Genomic DNA, 14601 nt, shown 5'->3' with positions numbered 1-14601 from the left:
CAAGCTCTTCAGAAATCTGTCCTCACAAGATTTCCCAACTTTTTTGACCAGGTTCTGTTAACAGCCCTTTTCCAAATTTGCGCTGGGGTAAGGAGGACTGGAAAACAGTCCATTGGGAAATCATCTGAGAGTGGGTTCATGTGACAGCTCTTTCTGTGACTTGTCATGCCGTGAATAGCAGAGCAACAGCCTTTCAGCACCCAACCATGTCACTGCCTGCCTTGCTTTTGATGGAACTGGGGTGACTGCGTGCTTGTGGAAACGAGGAAAAACTTAACTAGTGCTTTTTAGTGCCATAAAAGCTCTGGTTTGTGTAAAAGTTCTGGTTTGGGTTCTTAGTCAATGTTTGCACAGTATCCTGATTTAATTGCCCTCCTGTCACTGTGGCCCCTGCTCCAATGGCAATCACAGGGTTTGCACCCAGCAGTGTGCAGAGGGACAGGGACACTCAGCAGCTCCAGCCTCTTGCCAGCCAAAGGTGCAAGTGACACTAGGGGAACCAGAAGGGGAGGTGTTGTCCAGCTGACGTGTGAGGTTCTGGGGTTGCCAGAAATAGCAGCCCATGCCCTTGACCCATGGCCACTGGTTATCTGCTGCTAAGATAAATGCCTTCAAGTCATGTGCTGTGCCTAAAGCAGGTTACTCTGAGTGCAAGCTGGGGCCAGAGTATCTGTTTATGGGATTTTCCTGCTGTGGGACCTCCTGCCACTCTGCTGTAGTTGGGAAGGACTGAGTGTAAGGTGCTAAAAACTGAAAGACACAGCCTTGTTGGAGTGAGTCAAGAGGAGGCCATGAGGATGATTAGAGGGGTGGAGCTCTTCTGCTACAAGGAAAGGCTGAGAGAGTTGGGGCTGTTCAGCCTAGAGAAAAGAAGTGTCTCTTTTCATCACTCCGGAGTGACTGTATTGTGACCTTTCAGTACCAAAGAGGACTCCAGGAGAGCTGGAGAGGGACTGTTTCTATGGGCAGAGGTAATGGCTTGAAAGTGATAGAGGGCAGGTTCAGATTAGATGTTAGGAAGGAATTCTTAACTCTCAGGGTGGTGAGGCTCTTGCACAGGTTGCCCAGAGAAGCTGTGGCTGCCCCAACCCTGGCAGTGTTCAGGGCCAGGCTGGATGGGGTTTTGACCAACCTGGTCTGGTGGAAGGTATTCCTGCCCATGGCAGGGAGGTTGGAACTGGATGGTCTTTGAGGTCTCTTCCAATCCAAACCATTCTGTGATTCTGTGGTCTCTGTGAAAAGTCTCCTCCAGGTGCCACTCAAGCAGGGCAGACCCTCTGGGCTCAGCTCAGAGCTCCTCTGCTTCTGTCTGCTACAGCAGAGATATTTGCCTGGAAATGTCCTTTAGGAAAGTACATTCCCTCTCCCTACCCAACTGTACCACAGACTGTGAAGACATCATCAGTGAACACCTGATGGCACAGGGCCTTTCCTCAGTTCAGCTCTCTCATCCTCCTCTTGTTGCCTCTCCCTGTTGAGACCATCCCTGCTAACTGGGCTTGAATTTGTGTTGAACTTGTTGCATCACACAACTCACACCAGCTGCTGCCATTCTGCCCCAAGAGGCAAAATCCAAGTCTGGACACTTCCTGTGACTGAATTTTTTTGGCTGGCAAGTCTCTTGGTTCTCAGCCAACACAAATCAGTTTGGGAACCAGCAAGCTGGCCAATTTTGGGGTTTCAGAAGAGTGGGTTCAAAATGGGCTTGAAATGCAAAAGGTTATGACAATATAGCTATGAGCTCAGGTGCACAGCCACATCCCACCTTTTCTTCCTTCCACAGTGTAGAAGCCACATTTATATCTGAGCAGGACAGATCTGATGGGGCAAACAATTTCCCATAACCACGAGGTTACTTCTCACAGCAGGCAGCTGCTCACAGCTGCTGTTTCCCACTGTGGATACACACGGCTTTACTGTTAAGATGCAGGGGGAAAACTTGAGCTTTGAAACCCTAACAAGCTATTTGCTTCTCCTTCTCTCTCTCTCCCCACAGCTGACCTCCGTGTCCAGCCCTGAAGGCATTTTCTGCTTTACGAGTAGCGGCGAGCAGAGTGCCAGCAGGTGAGATCCCAGCCTCTCCTGCCTCTCTGTAATTAGCAGCCACAAACACGGAGCAGTGTCTGACCCCGTGGCATTTTTTCCTAAGGCTTTTATTAATTCGACACTGGTTTTCATAGCAACTCACCAGGGAGCTGTAACAAACACTCAGCTGTACCTGACAGAAAATGGGGGGTTTATCTGCTCAAAAGGTTACTCCGAGCGTCAGAGGCCAGCTGTGGTTTGGATCCTGGGGAACTGCTCCAACTGTTTGATGGAAAAAACATGGAGCACTAAAGTGGGAACATTACAGTTTAAAAGCAGGGTTTGTGTCACCTTGAGCTGCTGAGCTCTGTTATCATGGTCGATCAAAACTCCCACTCTTCGTGGAGCAGGCAGGTTGGGGACTTTTAACACCCTTCATGTCACTGTTCCTGAGGGGACACTGCCTTGTCACCTCCAAACTAATTTGAAATAAAGGTTTTGTTGTTTCATGCATTAGCTGATGGAGAATTTTTTCATTTTCTGAAGTGGGTTTTTCTGTTGTTTCTACAAAAAATGTTCAGGATGCTTTACCAGAGTGCAATTTGATGGCAGTGTTCACCCAGTGTCTGCTCTGCCTGGACAGGGGTATTCCCTTTCATCCTTTACTTGGGAAACTTTAAGTGTTCTGTTGGAAGACACTTCTTCATTCATATGGTGTATCTTGTCTTTGCCCCAAATTCCAGTCACAATCTGGTTGCTACAATCAAGGACTCTGCCCTCCCCAGACTGGTGCTTAATTCTGCAGTAATTTACAGTCTATTCTGTCTTTTCTCCCATTTTTGCCCAGCTTGCAAACACCCCTTCAGGTATTCAACCCAAAGGCATCATTCAGTGCTCTCCAGTAGCTCAGGACATGCTTCAGTGGTAACAGGGTGGTGCTGGGTTAACTCTGTGATCTCAGAGGTCTTTTCCAGCCTTAATGATTCAGTGATTATAGAACATTAACCAATTTGTTTCATGGATCCCTTGCAAGGCTCATTTCTCCCAGCCTGAAGGTGGCTTTAAAGGAATCCATTGCATTACTGACATTTTCACCTGTTCTTGGTTCACACCTTGATTCTTCTGCCTAAGAGTTTATCCTCCAGCATAAATGAAAATGCCTAATTCTTTTAGTGTTAGGCATTGCTCTGGGATGTTTATCCTATGAGGCTTTTGTAAAGCCTGGATTGTTTCTGAAAAGATTTGGATGCACTGGGCAGTTGAGTGACTGAGCAGTCAGCTGTCAGTGTAGAATCACAGAACCACATAGAACCACAGAATATATTGGGTTGGAAGAGACCCATCAGGGTCATGGAGTCCAGCTCCTGGCCCTGCACAGGACACCCCCAGAATCACACCCTGTGCCTGAGAACATTGTGCAAATACTCCTTGAGCTCTGTCAGGGTTGGGGCTGTGACACTGCCCTGGGAGCTGTTCCAGTGCTCAACAACCCTCTGGAAGAAAAACCTTTTCCTAAACCTTCCCCTACTGAGCTTAATGACATTTCCTCTGTGTTTAGGCAGCACTGTAGTTGTCAATGCTGCATTCCCCCTCTGCAAATTTAATGGTGGTGGCCCCAAACCTGTATGTCCTACATTTTTAATATTGTTAAACAGATAAATCTGACATTTCAATTCCCTCAAAAACTCATTATTTTCTGTCACAGATTCACTTAAGATCTCAGCAAAGCTTCCATAAAATGGCCTGTGAATGAGACAGGAGTTCTTTCCTCTCTTACCTTGCGTGGGGGCAGCATATGTGGTGATGTGCTCCTGTTAACTGCAGGTGGGGTGTTCAGCTCATTAACACCTGCTGCTAATTCTGCTGAGTGGGTAAATAAGCTCATGCTGTTTTTCCCTAGCTGCTTCCATTTGCAGTGAGGTGAAGCTTGAGGAACTCCACCTTGGATTCATTCGCAAAGCAAAATCATTCCTAGGTGTAGGCAATTTTGGGAAGGAGAAAAGGACAAAGAACATCCAGACATGATAAAGCAGCAATCTGTGACCAAAGCATAGCCCAATGCAGTTTCACAGCTGCCAGCAGAGAGGGGTAGCCAGCCATGCAGACAACAGCTGCATTGCCAAGGAACAAAATTACAGAGCCAGATGTTCCCCTTGGAAGTACATTACACTGAACTCGGTAGATGAGTGCAGTAGCTGCCAAGAGCTTCTCTTATTTGGTCATAGGTAATGATCCCTCTATCAGGGAATGTAGGGGAAAAAGACCACACAGAATGTGCTCATCAAAATGTTGTAGTTGAAACATTAACTTCTCTTGGACCAGAAAGATTTTGGAGCTCCATGGCAACCTTCACATCTTGTTTGAAGGATAATATTGTTTACTACCAGGCACGAAGTGAGAAACTTACAGCTACTGAAGCCAAATGCTTTCAAGGTATTTGCTACTGAAAGGTGACTAAGAGAGAATTTTTATGGCAACCAGAGTTGTTTGTGGGCGCTGTTGTAGTTCTCAGCTCAGCCTGCAAGTGAGAAGGAGAACTTCTGGTTCTGTTTCTAAAGCAAATACCAGGGGGTCAGGTTTCTGAGGACGTGTTTGTGCTGCAGCCACGTTCACATGCAGACCCAGCTAGGTCTGAACAAACCAGCTGGGTGTGAGCAGAGACTGGCCATGGCAGTGCTGAGCACCTCTGTCAGCTGTCTGTCTCCTGCATTTCTGTCTAGAGCTGACACTGTAAGGGTTCATGGTGCTCTGCAAGGCAGCTTGCAGCACACAGGCTCAGATTCATGCCAGCCACTTAGATGCAGCTCAGAAAAGTGGCTGTCTTGGGGGTTCTGGTTGCCAACAGAGAAGGATTGATGACTCTGGAGGGAGATCCACCCCTCCACAAACCCCAGGCACCCCTGTGAGCACTGATCTAGAGAGAGCTTAGATGACTAAATCTTTGGAAATAGGTAAAATTGGCATCTCTGAGAGAACTGGAGAGATAATTCATGTCTTGCATATCTTCAGTCATCCTTCTTAAGCTCTTCGAATTTGATCATTCTCTCCCAGAACTCAGAAGTTGCAAACCCAATTCTTTTTTTTAAGACTGTACTATTTAATAACCAAAGAGATACACAATCCTCCAAATCCCTCTGCCAAATAAATCTGTCAGTAAGGAACTCACCCCTAAAAATGACTTTGGCCCAACATTTCCTGTGCATGATATTAAACTTACTCCTCCACCATCAACAAATATAAGATCCCATATCTCAGGGATTGCAACAGAGCCCAGAAAAGCTACAGATCATAAATGAAACCTGCAGATCATACTGAGGGATTTTTTTACCCCTGATCACATCGGGTTCATGGCCCCACCACTCATCTACAGCTGGGAAGGGAGGGAAAAGGTCAGGTTGAGCACTGAGGGTTTGGAATGAGAGCACAACGAGCTGCTGGCGTATTTTCCGTGGGATTTGAGGACAATAAGTTTCTCTCCCCACCTAGTGGTCACTAAGAGCCTTTTAACAGAACAGCAGCCTAAACCTGGGGGCTCAGCAGCAGATCCTTTTTTCGATTTTCCCCTGCAAGCACAGGGAAGAGAGGGTTGGTCCCTTTGCTTTGGATTATCTAGCTCAGATGAAAGCAGAGAGGAGGATCCCTGGATGATTCCTTGTTCAAATTCCTTTTCTCCCATAGTTTTCTTAAAATATGGCAGGGGTAAGAAACTGAACTGATGGTAGGAAATGATTGTGAGCCAATGATTGGGCTGTGGCCACTGATTGTTCCTTCCTCTGTAATCCTCCTTCTGTGGGTTTTGTGGTGAGTGAGAGCAAGTTTGAAATGTGACAGGCACAGAAACATCTTCATTGCTCAACAGTGTGTTTGGCCTGGCTGTGGTTAATTCCTTCTGCAAATAACGTGGCATTGGCTGAGGGGAGAAGCACATGAAATTAAAATGAATGTGGATGTTAAGCCAAGCTGATGGTGACTTGCCTAAATCTGAATAAGGGAGTTGGGAGAGTAAAGAGTGAACACAAAGTCTGAATTCTTCCCATTCTAACGCCCTAAGGTGTTATCAGTAGCATGAGAAAAATATATGTGAGGCAAAAATATGGACATAGTATTAACAATAGATATTCCACTATGTTTCCTGAGACTACCCATCATGGGAGTGATCCTTTTGGGAAAAGCACTGCTTTTTTTTCTTCTGCCCCTCTGTTAGAGCAGGTCACGATACACAGCACAGAGATGAGCCCCAGTGGTACTTTGTGCTGACTCCAGGTTACTGAGGGATGCCTCCCTGCCTCAGAACTTGATGATCTCCTGCTGCATTTCCCAGAACTTCATTACAGTTTTGTTAATCTGTACCTGGGAAATGAGGGTAATGATATTTTTCTTGCCGTGAATAAAACTTTGGAAATGAAAGTTGAAAAGTGTAATTAAAGAGTGCAGCTATCTCAAAAACGCTGACAGAGGCTTATCATTTGCAGGGCAGCTCGAGTGTCCTTCCCTCCAGCCAGAAAGGTCCCAGGGAGACCCTGTCCTGTCCCAAGTGTGGAGGGAGGGTCCAGGCAGGGGGTCACAGCTCACATTGCTGTTGTTTCCTCCAACAGACAAAATTCCCAGGGGAATCTTACAGAAAATCCCTGGAACTTAGGGCTGCTCTGAGCTCTTTGTCCCCCAACACTGAATGCAGACCCAGGTGACCTGTGGGGACACTGGGTGGAGAGGGGACAGAGAGGATTCTTGCTCATGGCGTTACTCCACCATCTCACCCTGAGATATTCATTTCACTGCTTGCTGATGAGATTTCCTCTCCTGCACACCAATAACGTCTTTTAACTGAAATTTGAACTGCTCTAAGCTCTAGCAAATTGGGACAAGCTTCCCTGGAGAGGAGACAGACATCTCCCCTCAGACTTCCCACTGATTGCCTCAGGTATCAGACTGACTTTGTCTTTAATAAATACTAAACGAGGAAGAGACTCTGAAAGCCCATGGGCACCATGGGAAGGGATCAAATTATCCTGTGGCTCATGGGAAGAGGAGATAAAAAGTCTGGCAAAAGGTTTCCACATGTGACACCACATTTCTGAAAGATATGGTGGGATCAGCTCGGGATGGAAGAAGTGCAAGTCAAATTCCTTCTCATCTAAAACCTAGTCATTATTTTCTCCACTTGACTCTACAGAGACCTTCATGCTGTGCCTTACAGTGGTATAATAAAGCAGATGGAGAGAAATGTGCATCCTCCCTCTAGCTCTCTTATCAATACCTCTGCTCAACAGTAAATAACAGGGAAACAGAGCTTGCTTGTCAATGTTCTCAGCTGCTGTTGCTTTCTTTAAACATACAGCCAGATATTTATTGCTAACTGCTCTGAAATATATAACAGCATGGCACAGGGCTGTGGAGACATTGTCTTGCTTAAATAAGATATTACTGACACCTGATGTTAGATATCTTGGGGTTATTTTATTTTTATTTTCAGCAGATGTTTCCTTTTCAGAGAGTGCCAGAGAAGCTGTCAAGGCAGTGAAAGGTAGACGAAGTGACTAATTTCAGATGAGGTTAGGTTGACAAATAGCTCTAATTTACATCTTGAACACCTAAAAGTTGTGCTTCTGGGGGTCTGTAGCTGATGATGATGGCTGATCTGGCACAGCTCTGTGAGCACGTCAGGGGAGTGAATGTCCTTCCCTTCCCCACCTCAGTCCTGTCTCATGGCCCTTGTGGTCACACCTTGTTCTGGTTTGTCTGTGGGCACCTCCTGCCCTCCTTGGTGGGTAGGATCCTCTTAACTGAGGCCACCTGCATCTTTCTGAAGCTTTACTTTGGGTCATTAATATAATGAGTGGAAATATTGAGTGCAATTGAGCAGGACAGACGCCTTGAAGAGCCCTGGGGCAATGTGTGATCTCAGTCTGAGGACAGCTTGTTAGGACATCATTTTGCTAGCTCCTGGAAACCACAGTTCCCTTGTTTATCATCACCAAAGTCAAGACATCCAACATCTACCACCTCCCGCTTTCCCACTCATCCTGTCAAAGAGGGAAATGAGTTTGGGTTGGATACAATGTGTTCTTGACATTCACTCTAACTTTTTAAAATGTCTTTATAGTTCTCCTGGTGTTTATAAACAGATTGTTTAATAATTTGCGCTATTCTCTTTCCAGACTGGTGGTTTTATGGTTCCCCAGACCCTCATTTTCCACCTTTAAAAGTGAGAGGTACTCTGTTTACCCTCCTGATGTGCAGCACAAGTCATTTTATGTGAAGAAGCAGCAAACTGACAGTGCATTGTAGCAACTATTCTGAGTCATCCCAAGGATTAAACAGGAACAACAGCAGTGGTAGGACTTGAATATTCAGAGTGATAGCAAGGCAGCAGGGAAAGGCTGTGCCAGCAGCAGTGTCCCACGTTTGCAGTGGTGGTTTGCTCAGGACAGGCTGCAGAGAGAAAAGCCTCTGCCAGACAAGAATTGCACATGCTGGAGCATCAACAAAATCCAAACATTTGGGTGTTTGGCTCCTGGTATGTTGATATTTTGCCAGGGGGCATTGACTTGGTGCTCTCTGTCCACCTCCCAGTGTGGAAAAGCCAAACTTGCCTTTTCCGGAATGGACTGAAAGGACTGAAAGGCTAAAGTCAGACATGTAGCTTCTATCATATCCACATTAATCCCTGGTGTTAAAAAAAATGAAAAAAACCCCACAGTTTAATAAAAACTGAATTAGGTTCCCAAACAGTTTATTTTAAGAAAAAGTTTCCTTTTCTCTGGCATTGCTTGATTGACCTATTTTGGTGGATTATGGGGGACATGATGGTTATATAAACTTTCTTAATAAGCTATGCTAGACACAAACATCCCTTATGAAACTATTATGTTCTTGCTGCTGAGAACTGCATCCTTTTTATTGTTCAGAACACAACGCTAGGCAAAAATACAGAGATTCAGAAGACACCTTTATCATTAATAACTTACTAACTTTCCCTTTGCCTGTCTTTGCATTTAGGAAAGAAAATGCTTAAATCGAAGTGTACCATTGCTACCCTGCATCTGTGTTTGTAAGTTCTGTTCCTCACAAGTTAGAAAATAAAAGTTTGGGGAAATCCCATCATCCTGTCATAATGAATTTCAGTTTCTAACACTCTTGATGTGTACCATCACGTGAAATATTTTTTTATTTAACATTCAGCAGAACTTGTGATGGTATTGCAGTGGTTCCTGAGGTTGTCTCTTTACAGTGTAGGATTGTGGCTCAATCTTAGCCCCTTGCCATGAAATGTGAGTCCTGTGTGTGGCCATACAAGTCAGCACACTTCAAGGAAGCAAAGGGGTGACTGAACTCCTGAAGGTGAGGGAATATTTTAGCCCAAAACTGAGCCCAGGATTTGAGGTGTGGCCTCACCAATGCCCAGTACAGGGGATCACTGCCCTGGTCCTTCTGGCCACACTACTGCTGATACAGGCCAGGTGCCATTGGCCTCCTTGGCCACCTGGGCACAGGCTGGCTCATGGTAAAGGTTGCCAAATCAAGTCCCTCTTTTAGTTCTGCCCCTGTGTTCTTTCCTTCACACCATGAGTTTTCAGTAACCTTTGCTGATGGCAAATGGCTTTCTTTCCCAGTGCCTTTCTGCAGTGCTTTCCCATGTGACAGACAAAATGATTTTAAAGTGATTGTTTTTTTCTTAATACTAAAGCAGCTGCATCATGTTCCCAAGTCAAATATCCTCATTATTTAAAACAGATCTCTTCTTCATTCCTTCAGTATTTGGTCAGGAGAAATTAAGTCAGCAGAAAAAATGGTCACAAAGCCCAGTTGCCAAATATTTCCATTACAGAGAGTTCTTGGTCAAGTGTCTGCAGACATAATGAACAGAAACTGCAGCCAAGTTCACAGCATATTGGGGACAATTTAATGGGAAGTGCACAGGAGAGACTGCAGCTCACTGAGGTAGGTGAACCCCTTCACTCCCTAAAGAAGTACTTGAAAAGTGGAGGATTTGACTGTAGGGTCACTAGAAGTATAAAGGAAAGTCCTTTTGGAAAAACCTGTCAGTACAAAGGTGAGCAATGAACAGCTGGGATCATCTGCAAAAAACACTCACCTTGGATCTTGGGGAAGTGAACCAAGGGTCACTTAGGGAAATGAATCCTCTGCTTTCTGTGGGAGCAGAGTCAGTGCCTTCAGTGCTTTTGTGTCCTGGTTTTCCCTGGTAATGGAGAAGCTATGGGACACCATGGTTGTGCAGGACTGTGGTCACAGCAAGATCTATTTTAACTTTTAATGAACAGTAGATGAGAAGTCATCTTGCAAGACAAACACAGTCATTTTTTTATTTTTTATGTCATTGACAAAATGGTCCTGACTAAGGGAACAACATCTGGCATCCTAAGAATATATCTAAATAAAAGTGAGGTAAAAGTGGGTAGTGACAGCAATGTTGCCACAGTGGCATTGGCATGACTGGGTATTTAGGAATACCCTGGAGGTGGTGAACAGATTTTGATGCCAACAATCCTCTGTTTTTGGTAATAACCTCACTGAGTTAGGGATGCAACCCTTCTAAACCAACTCAGGAGAGCATTGGTCCCTGTTAATATGACATATCAAATAAATAAAGAGCAGAAATCAACCACTGAGTGTTTTTTGAAGACGATGAATTGATACTGACCACCCAGAAAGAGCAGAGACTGAGCAAATTGCACTTTATGAAACATGGTGTTGGAAAAGCTGGAATATGTGTAACCTTTCCAAAATGGTAGAAAATCTGGGCCCAGATCCTAAGTCAGTGAAAGGGACATGAGGAAAAGGCACACATTTCTTTTTCTCCTGGTTAATTGGCTGGCTTGCCCTATCCCATGGAGTTATCATTTTTAATCAAACCTAGTTAATTGATGTTTGAGCACTCAGGCCATCAGTAATTCAGGCTGGCAGGTTGCTGGTCCTCTGAAGATGGCTCTGAAGGTACAGAGGGTACAGAAGTGACAATCTGGTGAGGAAACAGGGGATGTTTCTCTTTGGCTTTGGGGACACACAGAAATGCACAGCTCTACAATAACCTACAAAGCACATGAAAACTGAAGCCTTCTCCTTTGCCAGGGGATGGAAATCCATTAGATACCTCCTGAAGGCAGGCAGCAAGCTGTTTGCTAGGATTAAGGTTTTGCTTCATTTCTGCTCCCTTGGAAAGAGCTGATGGCACTGCAAAGACCAAGAGAGAGCGTTGGATAGAAAAAAAATTTAAAAAAAATTCTAGGATATATTTAAATGTTAAAGTGTGGTGTCTGAGACAGAATGTGCTTAATTAGGGGAAACCAGAAATCTGTCTAAGAAAATAAATGAGTATTAACTGAAGATTTGAAGGGAGGGGACTGAACTGACCCAGGGTGTCATTTTTATGTTGCTCTTGGGATGAGTTTGGCTCAAATTCTATAAATGTCAAAAACAGGTAAAAAGATAATTGTTGATGTTATTTGCACTTAGCCTTGCTCATGATGGTTGCTGTTCACAGCTGTGTCTCCTGAGAGGGTTAGTAATACAGCTAATGAAGACTAATAATGCAGGTAAATTAGTTTGCATCTGATGTAATGGAGTATTTTTAAAACTGTAATGATGTAACTGGGAAATCTGTACTCATTTTCAAGTTCCAGATGGTTTTAGAACTAAGTCTGATTTTCTGAAAAAGCGCCTCAGATGCGTCATCTTCAGAACATCTGTATTTAAATTATGTCTGTCTTGTCCTATATGATGAGCAAGGTATGCATTTTCCTCTACTCTTCCAGGAAATGTGATTTATGGTTTTATCCTGTGCAGCAGGAACAGCAAAATGAGCCTCCAAATTAAGTCAGGAAGGGACAAGTTTGGGTTCCATGCAGGGATGGGGTCCAGGTTTGGTTAATTACTTCACACTGAAGGAATGACCACGTAAGAAGTGAAATCATTGCCCTGCATGTGATCTGGCAACTCTCCTGACAGCCAACTCATACCATAAACTGAACTCTTGACACTGCCTGCCCACCTATGACAGCACAGAGGGATTTTTCCCTGTTTTCCACATGCACGTGGTGTTCCTGGCTGGTGTTTGGGGTCTTGGTAAGCTCAGGCTGAACTTTCTTTTAGCTGAATTTGGATAGTTCATCCCCCTGGGAAGTGGGGGGCAGGAGAGTAGAGAAGATGAGACTGCTGAGCAACACTCCCTCATCTTCCTTCCTTGTTCCTACCAAATCTGGGATTTGGTAACAGAGGTTTGATATGGGGATAGAGAAGAACATTCCCACGTTATTTTTCAAGAACAGTTTTTTTCAGCACTTTTCATAGACAGGCTCCTCTATTATTTTCTGTAAAAGCGCATTTAAATGCTCTGACTTTATTCTCTTTCTCCCATTTGTGAGCCCTTAAAAATGAATCTGCAGGCCTTTGGCAGCAAACTGAAAGCCACCAGCTGGAAGATATCCCACCCCACATTCTGAAGCAGCACACAGAGAGTCTGCAAGCTTGGCATGTCCTTCCCTTCTCTGAGCACCTTGCAACAGCACAGCAAACAAACCAGCTCTCATGTTTGCTTAGATAAAGGTCTTGGCTTCTCTTTGGGTAGGAAAAGTGTGGGCAGAGCAGTGTTTTGGTTTTTGGGGGTTTTTTTGAGTATATGTATGTGAGGTCTTTATGGGAAATTCCTCTGCAAGAGCCAGCAGCATGTGAGTGTGTGATACACATCCAGGAAAGGTCTTGGAACAGATTTCCTGGAGCTCTTGCTCGTGTCAGACACCCTGGTACTGAAAGAAAGGTTCAGTGGGAACTTTGCCTTGCAAAATTCCTGATTTTGCCCTCCTGACATTAGTTCACAGGAAAGCTCATCGTGGCCCTCTGTAGCATTGTGAAGTGCTGTTGATTCATATGAGTTAGCTGTGTGTTACCTGTGTTTTAATTCCCATCCCCAGCTGAAAAACATTACAAATTCTTACAAGGAAATTGGTGAACTCCCATGGTGTCACAGAACTGCAGCCAGCAGCTCACAGAGCTTTCAAAGCCAAAGTTGTGATGATCAGAAGGCAAAACCTTGGGTGGAATAACAAGAAAAAATTCTCAGTGGTGTGTTGGCCTTTGAACAATCCATGTAAAGAGTGCCAAAAGTCCAGAGAAAAGGGTTATTTGATGGGCAAGAGGAATCTTGGTGAGTGTTACCAGGGACCAGCTGGGTACATGGAGATATAATGTGGCTTGTGCTCCTTTCTAGTGTGTCTGATTTTGCACATGAACAATGACTACTGAACATCTTAATCTACTCCTAATTTTGGTTACTATTAAATGTTTTCTTCTCTGTTGTTTCTCCAGGGAAATGTTAAATCATTCCTTTTTTTTTTTCTCTTCCCCATCTGTCTACTGGTGTTTGTCTCTTCCTGGAAGGAATCCAAGTTTAGTAATTAAGGCACTAGGAGCAGTCAGAGGTTTGATCAGTAGATAAAATGTAATTACAACAGATCTATGAATCTCTCTGCAGTAAATATTTTAACACCTTGGGCCAAATCCTCCATGAACACAGATTTATTGGAGATCACACTGTCTTACACCTACTGGGGTTCTGTGTAAAACTGCACTGACAGCCCCACTGTGGTTGTGTGGGAAAACTAAAAAAAAACAAACCCAACAAACCAAAACAAAACCCCCTAAAAAAAACCCCCCAAAAATTACCTTAGGAAGATGATGAGGTGCAATACTCTGCCCAACAGGCTGTTTGGATAAAATGTGTGAGGTTTTTTCTCACATCCTGTGATATATGCTTGCTTATCTTTTTCCCTTAGCAGTTTTCAAGTATCCTGAAATAGAATTATGTCTGTATAAGTAAAATCTTCAATTGCAGTGGTGAGCAGTTGGATTACACGTATTAACTAGTCAAGAGGTGTAACTTATTCCCTGATTTGGGTGCTTAGGTAAGGGGTTGTGGTAGAAACATTCCACAGTCAATAAAACCATAAAAAGATAATTTTGGGGAAAGCACCAAAGTGCCTGAAAATTCCCCAAATCCCACCATTTCTGGGCACCTCATTTACCCTTTTGCTGAAGCCTGGAGCAGGTTTCCATGCCATATCTAGTGGCAGTCACTATTTCTGGCCTCAGAAAGGCTCTCATGGCACATTGGCCCTGAAGTCTTCCTCAGCCCTGGGGAAACTGAGGTCAAGTGTAATCCACTGAACCTGCAAAGTGCCAGATGTTGTTCTGTGTCCTCACTCCCCTGCTGTGGATCAAAGGCTCAGAGGGACCTGTGGGAAGGTTGTCTGCCACAGACATGGAAAGAGAAGGACTTTTGAGTGAACAAGAGCCCTCTATGTGATTGAAAATTGTCTAAGAGACTATATGGATGAACCATAAGAAAAGACGAAAAATCAAAAAGAAAGTGAATATTAAGGCCATGGAAGCCTGATGGCAATTCCTGCTTGCCAAAACTGAGGGGCACAGGTCCTGTAGGGGCAAAGGCAGCAACAGTTAAATAGGAACAGAAATAATTTTATTATTTGCATGATAAAAATCAATTAATCCCTCAGTACATCTTCCTTCAAAAGCAGAACCAATAACCTCAAGTCTTTCAAA

General features: G+C 44.3%; 1 long non-coding RNA gene across 1 annotated transcript; it reads left to right on the top strand.

The window, feature by feature from the left end:
* The first annotated feature begins 8181 nt into the window (after positions 1–8181).
* Positions 8182–13099, top strand: LOC146435859 (uncharacterized). The gene is made up of 4 exons (XR_014852411.1): positions 8182–8542; positions 9854–9966; positions 11661–11772; positions 12954–13099. It is a non-coding gene; the product is annotated as an uncharacterized LOC146435859 (long non-coding RNA).
* Positions 13100–14601: the final 1502 nt, after the last annotated feature.

The sequence above is a fragment of the Lichenostomus cassidix genome, chromosome 5, assembly GCF_008360975.1.
Source record: "Lichenostomus cassidix isolate B80296 chromosome 5, HeHo_3.0, whole genome shotgun sequence".
In the NCBI taxonomy this organism is placed as follows: Eukaryota; Metazoa; Chordata; class Aves; order Passeriformes; family Meliphagidae; genus Lichenostomus; species Lichenostomus cassidix.
This window is presented reverse-complemented; position numbering and strand designations above follow the sequence as displayed.